This window comes from Podarcis pityusensis, assembly GCF_964106645.2.
Source record: "Podarcis pityusensis genome assembly, chromosome: 1".
Taxonomy (NCBI): Eukaryota; Metazoa; Chordata; class Lepidosauria; order Squamata; family Lacertidae; genus Podarcis; species Podarcis pityusensis.
Window position 1 is genome coordinate 114,577,515 of NC_138028.1, and position 20,771 is coordinate 114,598,285.

Sequence of the window (20,771 nt, forward strand, 5' to 3'; positions counted from 1 at the left end):
CTTGATTAAAAAGTGAGTTGCAGTTGTTCAGAACATAAGAAGATGACCCAGGCCATGACCTTTTGGGTGTAACGTATCAGTGATAAAGACACTTCAGTAGTTTAGAGTTTCATTCTGAATTTAACTGCAGACTTTCCCGTCGGTCGTTAAGCTTTGAAATGGTCTTTTCTCCTATAACAGTCACTTGATGTGCAAATATTAGCAATGCTTACCTCCCTGCCATACAAACCTTTCTGCAGAATTAAGCTGCTTTTTCAAAGTACACAGAAGCAGGCCACTCTACCATTTTCTGGTTAGTTTGCGAATTATTCTAATCTGGATCTAAAGCAAGGATGGCCAATGTTGTATCCGCCATATGTTACTGACTCCAGCTTCCACCATTCCAGACTAGTGGCTGTGCTGACTAAAGAGTTGGAGTCCACAATAACTAGAGGGCACCACAATGGCTGCATAAATGTTGCAGGGTCCTAGATTAAATCTGAGTTTAACCTCATAGTGTTAGGCTGCCCAAATGTCATCATGTGACCTTCATTTATGTATCCAGGGGATTATTGAGATCTGTAATTGTTAAGAGTATGTGAGTGTTGGTGAATGTGTACAAGTGTAATTTGATTGAGGAACAGATGTGTAAGTAAACATAGATCTTGAGTGAATGTAAGGACTCAGCTACATTAGTTTTAAAAAAGTTATAAATACATTATAACACGTTGACACCAGATGTCGCTGTAGAGCTGAAATTGGAACTCCGTTAAATTTTCCATTGTGAGCTTTAAAACGGTTTTTTTCAGAGCGTTTTCAGAGCGTTTTTCATAGCTGTGTAGATGCAGCCTAAGTGTATTGAGTGAGTGGAATTCTATGCTATGGAATTTGATGTTATATAGTTACTTATGGATTTTGATGTTTTCCTTAAAGTTAAAGGTAAAGGGACCCCTGACCATTAGGTCCAGTCGTGGATGACTCTGGGGTTGCGGCGCTCATCTCGCTTTATTGGCTGAGGGAGCCGTCGTACAGCTTCCGGGTCATGTGGCCAGCATGACTAAGCTGCTTCTGGCGAACCAGAGCAGCGCACAGAAACACCGTTTACCTTCCCGCCGGAGCGGTACCTGTTTATCTACTTGCACTTTGATGTGCTTTCAAACTGCTAAGTTGGCAGGAGACCGAGCAATGGGAGCTCATCCCATCACGGGGATTCGAACCGCCGACCTTCTGTTCGGCAAGTCCTAGGCTCTGTGGTTTAACCCACAGTGCTACCTACGTCCCTCTTACTGTTTTCCTTATTGTGCTTAATTTTTATTGTTTAACCTATTCTTTCTTCCTTTTAAATAATTTGTGATCTTTTGCAGTGACACAGACAAATACTTGAAATTAAATAAATACACCTGATCTGAAGCACCTGTGAATTACCTACACAGAAACCACTTGAGTTTCTTAAACAGAGCTGAGGAACAGCCTGGTTTTGTGTCTGATATGGATAGCTTTTCAGCTAAAGAGGTAGCCATGTCTTTTCTTCCTTTTAAATCTGGACTAGGTGTCAAAGGCTGGACGTTCTCCACATCACATGTAATTCCTTGAAATCTGTTCAAAAAGCAACCATTGGACTTGTGCCATATGGACTCATGCGGGCTCATTTGGAAATGCAGCTTGGGATTTGCAGAGAAACGATGACATTTGCTTGCCCAGACATGGCTTTGAATCAGACATTTAGAAGGCCAGCTCATGTCAGCCTTAAAACCAAGCCATTAGGCAAAATCAGTGGAGATCCTCGAATGGTGCCTCTTCTTTGACCTGTTTCAAAGAAGAGGCCAAAATGGTACAAGAAGGAGAAGAGGGGGAGGGATTAGGCTTGGGTTCAAGGTTTGGCACTGCCAGGGTGTTTGACTCCTGCATGCACGCACAAACCTTAAATTGCTTTTGGATGGTGGCAGCTGCTGTTCCTCCTTCTCGCAGCTGCCAGTTCCCCCTCTTGCCTTTTCTCTCTGGGTAGCAAAGAGAAGATGGTGCCAGGCTCTCTGCTATCCAGCAGCATTTTGGGTTGGGCAGAGGAAGCTCAGCAGTTAATAGGACATAGCTAAAGGGATAGGAAGAAGCTGCTTTAAAAACAGGTAACATAACATACTCAATGAGCATCATTCATTCATCTAATGCAAAAGGTCCAATGCTCCCATGCGTTGCCACTCCAAAAACATTTGCACATGCAACTGATTATATTTCTTTTTAAAACTTGCTTTAATTTTTTGCCCCCCCCAAAAAAAAATACGTGGAAAGGGGAGAAACACAAACAACAGAACCTTTGTGATTTTTCAAAACTGAAAAAGGAATTCGGTGCTTATCTGCAACTACAAAGTTTCCATCTCTAACTCTTGGCAGCAGTGGGATAGCATGAGGGGCGGGGCTCCCTCTGAGCCCCGCCCCTCGGGGGCGTGCCCCGTTCACCTGTCCTATGCGGAGCCAGCCTACGTTCCGCTGCTGCTTTGCAACAAGGTATTTTCCTACAACATAATCACTGCATGGCTCTCATCATGCTGGCTCACAAGAGATGGTGGTGATGACGATGATTGTGCAGTATCTGCTACCCTTCCTTAAGGGGAAGGGTTGTAGCCGAGTGATAGATCAAATGCCCTGCATGCAGAAGTTCCCAGTTTCAATCCCTGGGAAAGAACCTTGCCTATAGTTCAGTTGGTAGAGTATGAGGTTTTAACCTTGGTGTCATGGGTTTGAGCCCCACAATGGGCAAAATATTCCTGCAATTGCAGGGGGTTGGACAAGAGGACCGTTTTGATCCCTTCCAACTATACAATTCTATGAATCTCAAGATAGAGGGAGATATTCACAGCTACACGCAGCTAAACGATGCATTGTACAAGCACATTTTGCTTCTGGCATAGCTTACCCCAACTTCCACTTTGTCAAATTACAATGGCTAAAAGAAAGGAAGATGATTGAAATTATCCAGCCTATCCTTTTAGCAATGTGAAGTTTCTCCCCACGGTAACTATATTAGCACATTGTCTACAATAGTTTTCAGTGTGCCAAAGTGATGGCTTTCCAAAGGCTTCCCTAGGATGCTGTTTGACACCCCAGCGAGGTACCACTGTCAGGAGGATTTTCCAGATGTGCTGCTCTTTAATTCCACCCTTCAACTCCTAGTGGTACCCATCTGCCTACCATATATCATTTCTCATAAAACTGTACATAAAATTGTACAGATGGAAGGAACCTTGAGGCTTTGTTGATAGATGATAGATAGATAGATATAGAGAGAGAGAGAGAGAGAGAGAGAGAGAGAGAGAGATAGATGATAGATAGATAGATAGATAGATAGATAGATAGATAGATGATAGATGATAGATGATAGATAGATAGATATAGATAGATAGATAATCTACCTACCTACCTAACTAACTAACTAACTATCTATCTAGAAATAACCTTCATGCCTTTCCCTTCTTAATGATATAAATAATATTCTTTGAATATTCAGAGAATTCTTATTCAAGGAACGGAGAAATAGTAGTAAAAATACAGTTTGCCTATACAGTGGACGCTCGGGTTGCGAACGGGATCCATGCGGGAGGCACGTTCGCAACCTGCAGTGCTGCGTCTGCGCACACGTGGGCCACGATTTGGTACTTCTGCGCATGCGCAAAGCGCAATTTAGTGCTTCTGCACATGCACGAGTGCCAAAACCCGGAAGTAACCAGTTCCGGTACTTCCAGGTTCGGTATGGTGCACAAGCCGAAAACACGCAACCTGAAGCATCTGTAACTCGAGGTATGACTGTATCTACATTCTAAATACTAGATTACACTTTGTCTGTCTGTTTGTCTGTGCACCGCTTTAGGCACATGGGAATTTGACTTAAAGTGAGTCAGACCATTGTTATCATTTGGCTTAGTATGGTCTACACTGACTGGCAGCGATGGCTCTCCAGGGTTTCAGGCAGGGAGTCTTTCCCAGCCCAGCCTGGAGATGCCAGGGATTGAACCTAGGGCCTTCTGCATGCAAAGCAGCTGCTCTATCACCAAGCTATGTCCCTTCCCCTAAAGGGTTTAAAGTGGATTTGTGACTGTTCCGGCAAGCTGCAAATGATATCCTCGGAAGGAACAGCACAGCTGGTAAAGTAATAATAATAATTTATTATTTATACCCCGCCCATCTGGCTGGGTTTCCCCAGCCACTCTGGGCGGCTTCCAACTGAATATTAAAAACAGTACAGCATCAAACATTAAAAACGTCCCTAAAGAGGGCTGCCTTCAGTTGTCTTTTAAAAGTAAAATAGTTGTTTATTGCTTTGACATCTGCTGGGAGGGCATTCCACAGGGCAGGCGCCACTACTGAGAAGGCCCTCTGCCTGGTTCCCTGTAACCTTACTTCTCACAATGAGGGAACCGCCAGAAGGCCCTCGGTGCTGGATCTCAGTGTCCGGGCTGAACGATGGGGGTGGAGACGCTCCTTCAGGTATACAGGACCGAGGCCGTTTAGGGCTTTAAAGGTCAGCACCAACACTTTGAATTGTGCTCGGAAACGTACTGGGAGCCAATGCAGATCTCTCAGAACCGGTGTTATGTGGTCCCGGCGGCCACTCCCAGTCACCAGTCTAGCTGCCGCATTCTGGATTAATTGCAGTTTCTGTTTGTGGGTGTGCAGAATGACTCCCACTTTCTTAAAGTGCCTTCAAGTTCCACGGCTCATGGAAGAAAATCTGCTCACAGAAGAAAAGCCCCTGCCTGTGCTGTTCTTTGTTTGCCCGTCAGAACCCACCGCATGCCCAGCGCAGTGGCATTGACGTAGTTTGCATATCAACTGCACCCCGTCCTTCTGAGTCATAGACGTTTCTTTTCTACATTAAACTCATCTCTATTCTAGTTGGGCTTGAACTTATGTAAATGAAACCACTCTCAGCTTTCAGGAAACATTTGGAATACACATCTGGGCTTATTTGCTAGGTTCCTTTCTACTTTTGAAGTAAAACAAATACATTTAAACATATTACAGAACTGGAATGTAAATCATTCTTTGATTTGCTCTTTAGAACAGGCAAGGGAACCTGTGATAGCCCTCCAGATGTTCTTGGACTACAAGTCTCATCATTCCTGACCTAGTGGAAATTCCTGCATTGTAAGGGGCTGGACTAGATGACTCTTGGGTTCCCTTCCAATTCTACAGTTTTATGATTCTTTGATCACTGGCCACGTAGGCTAGGACTGGTGCAAGGTGGATTCCACCAACACTGGCTCCCTATGCTGACTTTAGAACAATTTTCCTTCATATAATCATGTTTATACTCCAGGAGATGTACAGTAATCGTAGTCACAGGAGCAAGCCAGAAGTAAATCAAATAGAGCAGGTTGGAGTTAACTCCTTATTAGCAAAAACATGATCTGCATAGGAGTGTCAGGGCTAATGGGCAGAGCAACTCATCTCCAACAGGTCTTGTCTCCATGGAGCAGTTGCTCGCATTCCCACAGCTGCCTAAGTCTCCTCCTCTCCAGGGTTTTCCTCAAGCAATCAGAGACTGCACCTGTGTGAAGCTAATTTTTCGCCCTCTTCATGCCTCTCCTGGTTCTTGGAGACCAAGGGGAGGGCAGCTTGTTGCAGCAGGAGTGAGAGACATCTGTGCCTCTTCCCCAGCCGGCCTGATCTCTGCCTCTCGGCCTTCCGCCTCTCCTGCTTCAGCTTCTGCCTCTGCTTCTGGACTGCTCTCTGCCACAGCCTCTTCCTGCTCACTAAGCCCTGTTACCTCTTCAGCTTCTGACACTTCCTCTTCCCAGTCTTCTCCCTCTGACCACTCATCATTTCCCCACTATCACACCCTGGCCTCTGAACCTTCTTCCCTTGGGGGTCTCCCAACTGGTTCCTCCCACCCACTGGAGGGGGAAAGGGGTGAGGGGGGTACGGACTGTCCTGTGTGTCATCACTGAGGGGGGTGTGTGACGTGGTGGCTTGGGCAGGTTCCTGCAGGCTCTGCACTACCTGAAACGGCAGTGTGGGACCTGTGTTTGCCCTCCCCCTCCCCCTAAGCTGCTCTACAGCTGAGGGGGAGGCTTTGGAGAGGCTCCATGCAGCACATCCCACCCCCATGGGAGGCTTGCCTCACCCCCATCGGAGGCTCACCCTGCCCCTGGTTGCAGGACGTGTGAGCCGCACCAGGCACCCGAGCGGCTAGTTACACCACTCTTCTGTGTCCCACCAGTCTGTGACAGCACTCCGGAAGCTATCTTAAAATGAATCAGCCCATGATCCATTTCGTTTAGTATTGTCTACACCATTTGGCAGTGGCTCTCTGGTGTCTTAGGCAGAATTTCTCCCTAGCCACATTTGAAGTTCCTCGGAACTGAACCTGGAATCTTCTGCTTGTGCTCTACCACTGAGTGATGCCTGCTTTCCATGTGACCACTTTGAAGCAGCTGTTCTCCTTTACCTTACCTTTTCATTATTTTGAAGCACAGCCTTTCCCATGATCAGACCATGTTTTTCTGGAATGGATGGTGGCAGGCCAAGGCCACCCACCGAGTTTCATGGCTGAGTAGAGATTTGACCCTACCCAGTCGCTGTCTGACACTCCAACCATTCCGCTGTCCTTGGAAAGCCCTTGGAAAATGTGACTTTGGGTTGAAGCTGATTCATTAACTCAGAATTCTCTGCCAAGAGGACAGATGAGGGCAGTGACATCCTCAGGCCTAAGCCCTTTGTGGAGCTGAGTTCTTGTGAAATCAGTGTGACTTCCTCCCAGGGAAATATGTGAGGTTCCTTAAAGACGAATAGCCTCCCTTTCACCACCGAAGAGGTCAAAGCACTGGCAAGGCTTCCACTTCAGGAGTGATCACCCCTCCTTCTCCTCTGCTGTCTTACTCTGATGAAAAAGGGCTACACGCCGCTCTCTCCAGGAACGAGGCGAGTTTGGCTGGCCATCAGCATGACAGAAGGAGATCAGTGCAGCGGAAAATTGGATGATAAGATAAAAAACGAAGGGACCACAGGAAGCCCATCAAAACTGGCTCCTCCTGTCAGAAAACAGACAAATGACAACTGCAGAAACAAGGTGTTGTTTGTGCTTTAATATTTATACTGATCAGCAGACTTCTGCACACTACAGACATCTGTTGGGTGTATTCTTCATGGTAAAACCAGGGCTTTTTTTCAGCTGGAACTTTCTGGAACTCAGTTCCGGCACCTCTCAGGTAGGTGCCATTGCCATTCTAAAAGAATGAGGGAGGTGTTCATGGTGAGTTCCGGCATCTCTTTTTCTAGAAAAATAGCACTGGGTAAAACTAAAGCCTTGTTAGTAGATGGTCTAACCTGACAGCTGTCAAATCAGGAAACTGTGGTTCTTTATTTACTTACTTATTTATGAGTAGGAAACAAAAAACACAATACACTACTCGGATGCATGCCCCACTGAGATTCATGGAATTTGCTCCCAGGTAAACAGGGATGAAGGGACACGGGTGGTGCTGTGGGTTAAACCACAGAGCCTACGACTTGCCGATCAGAAGGTCGGCAGTTCAAATCCCCGTGATGGGGTGAGCTCCCGTTGTTCGGTCCCTGCTCCTGCCAACCTAGCAGTTTGAAAGCACATCAAAGTGCAAGTAGATAAATAGGTACCGCTCCGGCGGGAAGGTAAACTGTGTTTCCGTGCGCTGCTCTGGTTTGCCAGAAGTGGCTTATTCATGCTGGCCACATGACCCGGAAGCTGTACGTCGGCTCCCTTTGCCAATAAAGCAAGATGAGTGCCGCAACCCCAGTCACGACTGGACCTAATGGTCAGGGGTCCCTTTACCTTTACCTTTTTAAACAGGGATAGAGTTGCAACCCGAGAAGAGAAGAACAGAAGAGAGGGACCGAAAATATCACTTTGCAAACATAATGCTCACCAAGAGAGATAAATGATTGCTTATGTCAGGAGTGAGCAATGGGAGGATGAAAGTGGGCCACTCCTTTTGCCAGAGTTTTGAGGTCAAAACCCACTTCTCTAATCTAGTACTGAAACCACACTGAGAATCTTGTCCCCTCTACTGAAGTCTCTTTGTCTCCCACAGCTGTGAAATCTGAAATGACAAGGCATGCTGAGTCCCACTGATTTCAATATGTGGAAATTCCCCAATCTGATTTTTTTAAAATCTCCCAGATAGTATACAAATGAAAGCAGGTAAAGTCTGTTCTGCTTGAGTGCATATTTCAGTAGATCTGGATCATGCAACAGCCACATGCGGGCAATTTAAATCATCAGCCAAGAGTTCAAAGCCGTGGCTAATTCATTACTCATGCTTCTCTGGCTGAAGTACTAATTTAAAGTCATGCGTGCCATATTAATTGTAATCTTTTTTCCAAAGTGGGAAGATAAATATCTCGAGGTACATAATAAATTATGGGCAGGGGTAGAAACCAAAGAATGCCTAAAGTAGATTAATACTAACTGTATGCAATATGTTGCAGTTTTAACATCAAAAGAGATCCAGTGTCTTAAAAATAAAATAAAAGTCGCACATCACTCTTGTTATATGTCATGCTTCAGTGTGTGGCGTCCCGATATTCTTTCCAGAAAGAAGGCAAATAAATTTAGAGCCATAGCCAGTTACAAAGAGCCCCGAGAAATAAAATTTGCAATTTACAGCTTCTTCTTTCCCCCACATTATTCAGGCTGCAATTCTGTAAATGTCCAAAATCATAGTTTTAATGATTTTAAAATATCCAGGTCTGCAGCAGAATGCTGACTTGGGGCAGAAAATGTGACTCTGTTTCAGTTAAATGGAATATGGACAGAACCACACCACACACTGAAAGCACATGGCCTCTCCGAAAGAGCCCTGGGAACTGTAGCTTCACCTCAGTGAGCTACAATTCCCAGCAGCCTCAACAAACTACAGCTCCTGAAGCTTGTTGGAGGAATCAGTGTGCACCAAATTGGCTTTAACTGTACAGTGTGGACCTGTCCAACGTGATCAAACTTTCAGTCCAAATGGAGTGGCAAGGAACAAAAGCAGCCTTACTTTAGAAGTCAGTTTGAATTTGGGAGGGTTTTGAAAACACTCTGGTGTTTCATTTTCCTTTTGAACAGTGGCAGCAAAGAAAGAGGGGAGGTAGGGAGGGAGAAAAGAAAAGAGGCAAAAGCATTACGGGTTTGTCCAATGTCTCATATCATCAGGTTATCTCCAGCAGCAGCTAATGCGAAGAAATATTTTAAAATCCTGTGATAATTTTTATGTGCATGGAGTTGCTTTCACACTAATTGGGACAGATTAGAATTTTAATGGTGGGAAAAGGAAAAAAAAACCCTGAAGAAGTGTGAGAAACTGGTGACAGGGCTCTGTACCTATTAAACATGATGCAAAGCACACAGAGAGGATCGCCCCCTCCTCCTCTTCCGTAGTATAGAACGTGCAATCTTTACAAAGTTAATGCTGTTGGGAGTCTCATCCTTAGAATGCCATTTGTAAATCAGTTCATTTTCCTTTTTTTATTGCTGCACCCAAAGCAGAAAAAAGAGGTGCATGGATTATGAGCATCAATGGTACATGCAGAGGACTGGCATGACTCATCCCTTGCAAACACAGGAGTGGCTGAATCATTCCTTATAGTTTGTGGTGCTGTAAAGAGCACAGGCACCAGTTGTTCACTAAGAGCAAACATTTTATTTAAGGCTGCACCAAAGGAGATGTCATTTTAGGGAACATTCTAACATCCTGGTGGTCTCTCTAGTAGCACATCACTCTTCATTCCTTCCAGCAATGTAAAGAAGCAAATCTTTCCCTCACAACAAGGAAGTGGTGAGCAAGCACCACAATAAGAAACAAACTTTTTCGTGAAGCTGCAGCTCAACTGAACGTTTTGAAAACGGTTGTTGCTGTGACCCACCTTAAGTCAGGCTGCTTCCCAGCAATGGATCACCGTCTACCAGTTGAAAACCAATGCATTTTGACCAGGGCTGGATCTAGACACATAAAGGAAAAAAAATGTTTCAGGAAAATGTGTTGCAAACTTCATAATGGGAAACCACATTGCCAAAAGACGGAACTCCACGGCACCATCTGGTGTCACGGTGCTATAACGCATTTAAAACGCTTTTTCTTTACTAATGTAGCTGAGTCCCAGGAGTGAGTGACCTGTGGCTCTATGGCCTGATTTCATGCAGCCTTATGTCTAAATTCAAAAACCCCATTTGACCTCCATAACAAGACAGATTATGTATTGTTTTTGCCTACAACCCAAGTTTTCTTAAAAAAATGTGCATACATTATATATACAGTGGTACCTCTATTTACGCACGCAATCTTTCAGGGTTTGCCGTGTTCATAACCTGAAAAGCCGCAACGTGAAGCAAACGTAACACGAGGTATGACTGTAAATATATATTTTGTCTGCTTTGAACCTTACGTAATTGACATATCCATCTATGTCCCAACAGGTGCCTCTTTGCCTCGCCTTTTTTCCTGAAGTGTTGTTTGTGGACTTTGTGTTCATTGCTCATTGCTAGAGGCAGGCTTTTATCCACCAAGGCTGGAATCCTAATGACATTCAGTGGGGCTTGCTCCTGGGTCTGCAGCCATTGATGGCTTTGTGATGGGCCACCAGCCACTTCATTAGCATTGTCTTTAAGGTGCCATAAGAGCCTTTGTTGCTTTCACTGCAAAAGGATAACGACTTTGAAATTCAGCATCTTCAAACGGGAGCACACATGGCAGGCAACCGTCCGTAAATATCTGTTGATCACTGAGAGATGCGTTGCTATTGTGCTCTATGAGTTATGTTATTTAAAAAGGTATCTTTCTGCATCTGTGGAGGTCAAAACAGAGGGAGGACCTGTACAAAACAAACGAACTGCTGGGAGAATACCAAGAGGAATGCATTGAGGCACAATTGTAAATCTCTATGCAAGCAGTGACAAGAGTGAGGAGTGTGTGTATCACATACAATGAAGGCTTCATAACGCCACCTTAACCCTCTTGAAAGCTCTTGACTGTCTTCAGCCACGAGGGCCATTTACAAACCCCTTTAAAAACCCTTTTCAGACATCTGCGGGTTATCAAGGAGAAGTGCGAGCTGAACCAAAGAGCTGTGTTTGAGGTCGTTCTTTATCACAACACTGCTAAGGAAAACATGATGTTGCTGGGGCGATGCACTACAAAGGAGCAATATTTCACTGTGGTTTGACGGGTGACAGCAGCATCTGGGAGTTTTTTTATGTCTTATCGACCGTGCTGGGAAATTAATTTTGCAACTCAGCTGAATAGCAGTCCCTTGACACTAATAAACAACATTCTTTTCACACATTTATTAGGTTCCTGCAAGGATGATTTTGTTTTTTTTTAAGATTAGGCTTTACTTAAACAGACAATATTCTTCTAAATAAGGTTTGTATATATCTGTGTGTGTGGAGGGTGGGGATTAGAGCCTGACACCAATTATAGCTATTGGGTTTGGAGCCCAAATGCAAATGTCTCTGGGCTGGATCCAGACAAAGTTGCAGAGCAGTCCTATGGTGTCTACTCAGAAGTAAAGCACATTGAGTTCAATAGGACTTACTTTCAGGAAAACGTGCATAGGATGAGAGCCTTAGCAGCAATCCTAACCTGACTTACCTGGGAGTAAACCCCATGGAATTCAACTGAGCTGAGAAGGCACGGTTAGCGCTGCTCTGTTAGTCACACTTTCATCCCACTGAAATAAATGGGATAAGTTAGTCATTTGTAGCAAAAAGTGGATGCTGCCCACTAGTTTCATGTGGAACATGAGTCTCCCTAAACCTAGTCTGACGCACTACAGGCCACATGACACTGCTTCTCATTTTCTTTTTCTTTCTTGTTTTCAATAATGATAGATAGATAGATGATAGATAGATAGATGATAGATAGATAGATAGATAGATAGATAGATAGATAGATAGATAGATAGATGATAGATAGATAGATAGATAGATGATACGTGAAAGATGAAAGATGAAAGATGATAGATAGATGATAGATAGATAGATAGATAGATAGATAGATGATAGATAGATAGATAGATAGATAGATAGATAGATAGATGATAGATAGATGATAGATGATAGATGATAGATGATAGATGATAGATAGATAGATAGATATAGATAGATAGATAGATAGATGATAGATGATAGATAGATAGATATAGATAGATAGATAGATAGATAGATGATAGATACATAGATATAAATAGCAGCAGTGAGCTTTACCAGTATCAGAAAGAATTTTTAAAAACCTTTTCATGGCTCATTATGCATTGTGAGTCTAATTTACCCGAACGCAGAGTGTCAAGTATCATAACTAAAAGTGGGCTGGGGGGGGGGGCGTTAATGGAACAATTTGTGAAGCAAGGATGGCTGGCTGGCATTGGACCCCTCTTTGTACTCAATATTGCAAAACTCTCCAATATTTCATGCAAAACTCTCAGCAGATGGGAAGGCGTGCAAGCGCCCAGGAGAAACAGATTATTTCTGTAATTAGTGGGCAGGCTGAGAATGCCAGGATTCTCCACTCTTTCTCTTTTGCTACCATACGCCTGGAATTTCCCGGACATAGCCAGAATGTGGCTGTCAGAAACAGTGTCCAGGTAGAAATCGCTGAAATGTCTGGGAAAATCCAGATGAATGGCAACCCATCTCAGAAGTGCAGATTTTGGCAGACTTCCATAGAAATAGCTTCATTTTTAAAAGAGATTTTTTGTGTTCAGATTTTCACTTTTTGAAATATGGCAACCCTACACTTGCTCATTCTCCACTAGGATGCAATAGTCAGAGAGAAAGGAAGCAGGGCTATTTCATCGACCCAGCTAGGAGACCAGAAACATTTGGCTCCTTCTCTCCCTAGCTCTGTTAGGGATTGGGGAGAACAGTTATTTAGTTTGCATTCAACGGCCTTGGCCCAGTATACCTGAAGGAGCGCCTCCACCCTTATCGTTCTGCCCGGACACTGAGGTCCAGCGCCGAGGGCCTTCTGGCAGTTTCCTCACTGCAAGAAGGAAAGCTACAGGGAACCAGGCAGAGGGCTTTCTTAGTGGCGGCGCCCGCCCTGTGGAACGCCCTCCCACCACATGTAAAAGAGAAGAATAACTACCAGATTTGGAAGACATCTGAAGGCAGTCCTGTTCAGGGAAGTTTTTGATGTGTGACATTTTAATGTACGTATTTTTAATCTTTGTCGGAATCCGCCCAGAGTGGCTGGGGAAACTCAGCCAGATGGGTGGGGTACAAATAATAAATTATTTTATTATTATTATTAATACATACATAAATACATACATGTACAGGGTAAGATGTACATGGAAAATGTGTACATTAGCAAAAATTGCATTGCAGAAATGTGCAGATTTGGCAAAATAGTGTTGTGAATTTGTGCAGCGTGGGGCAGATCCCTCTAAAAGTCCTGGGTACTAGTTTCCTCCCCCCACCCCAATTTCCAGAGTCAGTAAATGTAGGAGATGACTAAATGCTTGAAGTCTGTGAGATGGCTTAGCAATGTAAAAATGCTGGCGGAATCAGCTTCCTAGCCAGGAATTGTCCTGGAGAGAAGAACCATCATGTAGTACAAAAGGAAGGTAATGGGCGATTGCATACCCTCCAACGTTTATCCAATGAAAGTAGGGACATCCCATTCCATAATTATAATTTTACTATTTATACCCCACACATCTGACTGGGTTGCCCCAGCCACTCTGGGCAGCTTCCAACATATATAAAAACATAATAAAACGTTAAATATTTTTAAAAACTTACAGAGTTGCCTTCTGATGGCTTGGGAGTCAGATAACTCTGTACCCTCCAACATTTCTCCAATGAAAATAGGGACATCCTAAGGAAAAGTGGGACATTTGATGATCAAATCAGAACTTAGGACGGCTTCTCTAAATCAGGGGTATCCCTGGAAAATAGGAATTCTTGGAGGGTCTGCGATGGACACAAACAGTTACCCTGTGCCAAGGGGCAGAAGTGATTGAGCCCCTCCTCCCATGAGAGGATGGTGAGCAAAGAATTTTAGTGTTTGATGATGGGTGCCGGAAAGGAGAGTTCCAGGTAGGAAGTGGGCAGTGATGTAGGCCTAAGGAAAAATTGTGGTATTTTAATTGTGGGGAAAGGGGAGGAGAACTCCATGTGGGCCATTGCTGGGAGAGACTGCATGCAAAGCCTGGGGAGCCTGACTGGCTTCTCTTCTGGACCCAGGTTTGCTGAAGCTCAGAGGCACTCTTGGGGTATAATGTTTTGTACTCCCTCCACCTAAACTCAGGTGTAAATGAACCATATTTGTTAAAGACACTACAGTCTCCACTGTGCCTCATTCCAAGGGAACACAAACTCCAGTGCTAACATCCCTGGAATCTCGCTGCCACTTGGCAGAGTTTGGGGTGGCTGGTAACCATAACATACAAATATCTATATACAGTGGTATCTTGGTTTTTGAACTTCTCAGAAGTCAAACGTTTCGGTTTTCAAATGCCAAAAACCCGGAAATAAATGCTTCTGTTTTTGAACGCGTCTTGGAAGTTGAACGGCTTCCGCTGAGTTTTGTTTTCCAGTTTTCTCTATTGAATTTGCAGACCGCCCTTTGCGCCTTGGTATTCGAACGTTTCGGAACTCGAACGGTCTTCCAGAACGGATTACATTTGAAAGCTGAGGTACCACTGTATTAGGATGTTTAGTGTGTACAATCACACTAAAATAGGGTTGCCATACGTCAGGGAAATCTTGGACATGTCCTCTTTTTGGGCTCAGGCTCTGGTGGCTCAAGCACAACATTTTTTGTCCAGATTTTTACCTCTTGAAATATGGCAACCCTACACTAAAATGCTGATGGATTTTCATGAGGACTTTTTAAAAATGAAAACTGATGTCGCAATGTGGAGAACTGAACTCTACAATGGAAAGATGAGAAACTGAAAGAAACCCAGATTGATTAAAACGAGTCACCCATCCTTAATCTCTGTACATGGCACTAATTTTATGATCTTCTGCTTGATGCATGCCATTGCTTATCTAGGAATGTTGTTTACATTGCTTTCGGTCACTCCTGCATGTAGGATTAAAAGGATATTTCACAGAGGTATAAATACATACACATATTATCACTGGGTTTTTTCTACATTAAAAATGAACAAATCTCTTTTAGCTCTTGTTTATTTCAAAAGATCACAGCCAAGGTGTCTGAATCTTGTCAAAATGTGACTTTTGCTTCTATAGTAATAACTTATCACTATTATTTTGGAGAACCACCCAACTCCCAGCTTTCTTTTATGCTTTCAAATTTTAAAAACAGAAAATGGGACGGGAGCCCACACTGTAACAGGAGATTAGACAAATAAGATATTTTCTAAAAATGTGAGCACTTTTGTGCTGAGAATACTCTCGGTAGTGCATGCAGCATAAAACAAGGAAAATATGAATGTAGTCTTAGCACCTTGGGTGTCAAGAGATACACTGCTTCTGAAATTAACATGCTGAAAGTTTCAGTACTGGAGTGTCTGGGCTTGACGGCAATTTGAAAGGAGGGCGGATGGAACAGAAATCTTCCCCAATGTCTCAAAAATATTATCTACCTACAAAAACAGGGTGATTTTCTGCTGAAGGAGGAGGAAGGGGGAAATTCCCTCAAAACTTTGCAGCAATTTGTAGCAAAACAAATTGGCTTCCATATAGTTGCATCAGTGGCTGTCTCTCTTTTTATTGCCTTCCCTATTTCCAAAACATCTTCCCTATATTAAAAATGTTAGTGCTTGAATAGCACTGCTTCTGCTTTTTAGTAGAAATGAAAACAAAAGAATGAAACTCCTCTGACCCTCTTTTCAGAAGCTCAGTAGATCTGTTTTCCTATCCTATGATGAACATATTTGTGAGATTGGCAAGCAGGAAGGTGAATTTATGCCACTGATGGGTAAGGGACGTCCTCCACACCATGTTTCATCAAGTAATTTACTACAGCCTCTGGGCCTTGTTTTACTGCCCTGCCCTCATTCCATGCATCAGGGCTCATGCCCCTTGAGCCCTGATGCATTTTTGTCCCATTGGTTATAGGATGGTCGTGGGAATCAGGATGAGGCGATATTCAGTGCATTAGAGTTAAATGTCCCTTGCAGCTCTACGTTATCTGTGGCCCAGGTCAGGAACACAGTATAAGGCAGCTTCCTACGTTCTGAGCCCATCTAGCTTGGTACCCTCTACACTGACTGGAAGCTCTGAGATAGCTCAGTTGGTAGAGCATGAGACTCTGAATCTCAGGGTTGTGGGTTTGAGCCCCATGCTGGGCAAAAGATTCCTGCATTGCAGGGGGTTGGACTAGATGATCCACTCTACGCGGGTGGCGTTGTGGGTTAAACCACAGAGCCTAGGACTTCCCGATCAGAAGGTTGGCGGTTCGAATCCCCATGACAGGGTGAGCTCCCGTTGCTCGGTCCCTGCTCCTGCCAACCTAGCAGTTCAAAAGCACGTCAGAGTGCAAGTAGATAAATAGGTATCACTCCGGCGGGAAGGTAAACGGCGTTTCCGTGCGCTGCTTACCAGGAACAGCTTAGTCATGAAGGCCACATGACCCGGAAGCTGTACGCCGGCTCCCTTGGCCAATAAAGCGAGATAAGCGCCGCAACCCCCGAGTCGGCTGGACCTAATAGTCAGGGGTCCCTTTACCTTTACCTTTATAGTAGAGACTATGCAGGTTTTCCTTTCTTTTTTTTGAAATCATTTTTATTTGGTTTTTACAAAAATGCAAAATTATATTTTTTAAAAATCCAATTACATATCCATATAAAGAGATTCCACCAAATCTCAGGACTCCCCCACCCCTCCTTCCCTGGAGTTCCTTTTTAATCATTTAAAACTGCATCTTCTCCAAACTATTATATCAATCCATATTTTCCATGATAATTGTTACACTGCAAGTGAAATCAAAATCCTGCCAATGTTTCCATCTGCTTACAGTGGTCTCTTAAATAACTTATGAATTTTCCCATTCTTCTATAACGCTTTTGTCCTCTTGGTTCCTGAGTTTTCCGGTCAGCTTTGCCATTTCAGCATAGTCCATTAGCTTGGTTTGCTATTCAGGTTTTCCACCAGGAGTCTCTCGTAGCCCTACTTGGAGATGCTGCAGACTGGCTCTAGGACTTCTGCGTGACTGGTGGGTGTTTGTAATATTCCTTTCAGCTCTGCAGATCATTGGCCCAGGCCAGAGACTAATAGTGATCCCTAACTGGCCACCTTGAAAGCACACACATGACTCTGGGCAGTTGAGAGATCTGGTGCTGGGAAGGTAGAATGAGGAATTCACACAGTGAAGAAACTTCACAGTGTAGAACTTCTACACAGCCCTTGGGATATACCCATTCAGTCTCTCTGGAACATGGGTGGAGTCCACAGAGCTGCTTGAGACTTCTTAATGTAACACACCCAATAACTGCAGCTGGCTTCACTCCAGAAATTGGCTACAAGAATTACAGCAAGAGTTCCAGGGCAAAGAAGAGGTGGCTGGATCTATATGCATGGGAACTGCTCCCGGGCCTCCAGTCTAAGGCAGTTGGTAGCATGTTCTGGTAGCCACAGACCCACATGTCATCCAGAGAGCAAAGAGGATGGAAGACGGGACCACCAAGTCCATTTCCAAGTGCAGCTGTACATTTGAGGCATGGATTTCATAGGGGTCCAAGGGCTGCCCCCAAATGCCCATATCTTACACAGCAGGTTCCTGTGTAAGAATATGTTTCTTCTGCTAACAAGTGGTAGTGTTACCAAGACGATCTGTGGCTTTTCAGTGCCTCCAATATACAGCTGTAGGGGGGCGGGAATGCTTCTCATATGGGGCAGTTCAAAATTCTTTACATTTATGGGTGGACTTGTTAAGATAAATACAGGATAAGTTATGTTACTATTTGTGAAACAAGTATGGAATTTACACTTAGCTTAATGCAGGTAATGAGAAATCCAGATACCCAAGGAAAGGGGGCAGTAGATTGGGAGGAAGAGAGTATTTGTTTAATTCTAGTGTGTATATTATTATTATTATCATCATTCAATTAAATTTGTATACTTCACTTCATCCATAGATCTCAGAGCAGTTCACAACATAAAATCACAATATGAAAATTACAAAATACACAAAAAAGAACAACAACAACAACAACAACAACAAACCAATAATGCCCAACATATTTAAAAGGGCATCAGATGTCAATCAGCCCAAAACCTGGTTGAAGAGGAATGTTTTCACCCGGTACCTAAATCTGTATAATGAAGGCACTAGTGAAACCTTGCTGAGGAGCATATAGTATTCTTGAAAATGAATAAACATGTATGTTTTTTAAAATTCTTTACATTTCCCTTTATTCTTGTGGGTTGGCATTATTAGACTGACGGCCTGTTATCTGTGTGGTTAAACTGAGCCTTTATTAGGTTATCTACCACATCCTTTATAACACTTAGTAGGACAGGAAGGTCTAGCAATCTTCTTTTATTTGCTGCCCTTTTTTGGAACTAGGCACAACTGGACAACTTTTCTCCTATTATCTAGGGCGAATAATGTAATCAAAGCCTTCCAGATGTGTTCACTAACAGTCAAATTCCTGCAGCATGGCTATTTTGCTAGTGATAACCCTGATGTGATAAAATACCCGGGTTGCTGTTTCTTCGTTCTGTTTAAAGTAGTGCTCTGCATGACATCATCGCGATGAAACAAATGGCTCATTGAATAACGTATTTGAAAGAACTGAGGAAGGAATCTGGACACAAACAAGGTCTACGGTTGGAATTTCAGCGCTCTGAGGCCTAGGAAGTGGTGGGAGCACATCAGTACTGGACATACACTTGGAAGAAGATAGCGTACTGTGTGTTTTAACGTGGTGTTCTACCGAGCGAGACAGGAAGACACTCCCCCTAAGATTCCTGGCTTATTTCTTTTCTTAGATGTGTGTGGGAAGCCTTCAAGAGTACAGGAGGCTCTCTGCTTCAGAAGATGGCCCTTGTATTCAGGGCAGGTCAAGAAAATGGCAGGGGGCAACAGTGGGTGAGGGTTATTGCCCTGTGAACATCCCAGACACCTCTGGTTGACCACTGTAAGAAACAGGATTCTGCAGAAGAGAGAACTTTCATCTGACCTAGCAGAGGTCCCTTGCTCTCCACTGAGTCTCGCCCTCCAATGGATTCACGCTTGTCTTCCAAAGACTTCCATTCTTCCCAAAAACCTCCTTGGAGTCCTGTCAAAGTTTTTTCTCCTCCCCTCCCGAATTCCATGAACTCTGTGCCCTGAGCTCCTGGTGGACTGTTCCTATGCACTGCTGCCCACTTTTTCCATAACCAAAAGGAAGAATAGGTAAATGAATCTTCCTCTTTTGACTCTTATTGTCTCTAATTGTTCTTCAGATTGCAATCTCTCCTTTTCTCCCCACTGGATGCAAAGCACATTCCACAGCCCCACTGTTCATCCAACAATCCCACCTTCTCTTTCCCTCACCATTCCTGGAAGGCCTTCAGTGGTTAACCTTTCAATTGCTATAAACTTCATTTCTGGGAAAGCTGTGCTCTCATCACCATTCCTCCGTGACTACCTTTCATGGGCACTCCACTATCTTGACAATACAATCCTGAATAATCACACCAGGCTCCCTTGCATTTTGGCTAGGTTTTGGCCAGGGACGCAGGTGGCGCTGTGGTCTAAACCTCAGAGCTTAGGGCTTGCTGATCAGAAGGTCGGCGGTTCAAATCCCCGCGATGGGGTGAACTCCCGTTGTTCAGTCCCTGCTCCTGCCAACCTAGCAGTTAGAAAGCACGTCAATGTGCAAGTAGATAAATAGATACTGCTCCAGCGGGAAGGTAAACAGCATTTCCGTGCACTGCTCTGGTTCGCCAGAAGCGGCTTAGTCATGCTGGCCACATGACCTGGAAGCTGTACGCCAGCTCCCTCGGCCAATAAAGCGAGATGAGCGCCACAACCCCAGAGTCAGTCACGACTGGACCTAATGGTCAGGGGTCTCTTTACCTTTACTAGGTCAGCTCTATCAGACTGACACCAGCCTGTCCTCCTGAATACAGCCAGTTCCCCTAGCTAAATTCTCCCCAGTCATTCATGCTCTGGAAGGGCTTTTTCCCCGACCACAGAGAAGTAGTCTGCAGGCATGTTTAGAGAGGTGTGTCCACAAACAAGGGTGGTTACAGGCCATTACTTTCTGCCCCGATGCAGTTTGAGCAATTCATGGAAAAGGGTGGATCTCGCAAGGTCATCCAATGAGCTCCATGGCTGAAGGGAGATTTCTACCTAGTCTTCACAATCCCAGCCCAACATTCAAACCATTACACTATTCTCTCTCCATATTAGCATGTTGCGTGAGATTAAGAGTAATGTCTTTACATAACTCTTTAGGCATTCTGTGGGGGGGGGGGGAATTGCCACTAAAAGAATCTATAAAGATGATTTAAACTCAGATGACGTCTTAGGGAATGTAAGCCAAATTCCCGACATTTGGTGTTTCATTTTTTCTGTCGGGTTCCCCCTCACCCATTGCCTCCTACTGGGCTTGTTTAGGTTAAACACCAATCCCCAGTGTAATCTGGTTCTGATTTTAGAGAAATGAAAGAGAGAAAGGAAAGCCTTGAAAACATCTGAAGCCAGAGAACTCCCCCAGAGTCCTGCATGTTTCCCAGCAAACCACATAAAACCATCAAGGCCTTAATAGCAAATGATTCAAGAATTAGCATGAGAGCAACACAGATTGTGAATTAAATCGCTTTGGCTTTGCAGAGACAAAGAACATGCACCACATGCGCTTTCCAGCCATTTCTGATG

At 44.1% G+C, this 20,771-nt stretch overlaps 1 long non-coding RNA gene across 1 annotated transcript; it reads right to left on the minus strand.

The window, feature by feature from the left end:
* Positions 1-8,586: 8,586 nt before the first annotated feature.
* LOC308458759 lies at positions 8,587-13,809 on the minus strand. Its single transcript, XR_013977640.1, has 4 exons — positions 13,733-13,809; positions 11,580-11,658; positions 9,856-9,931; positions 8,587-8,649 (listed from the first exon to the last, which is right to left on the minus strand). It is a non-coding gene; the product is annotated as an uncharacterized lncRNA (long non-coding RNA).
* Positions 13,810-20,771: the final 6,962 nt, after the last annotated feature.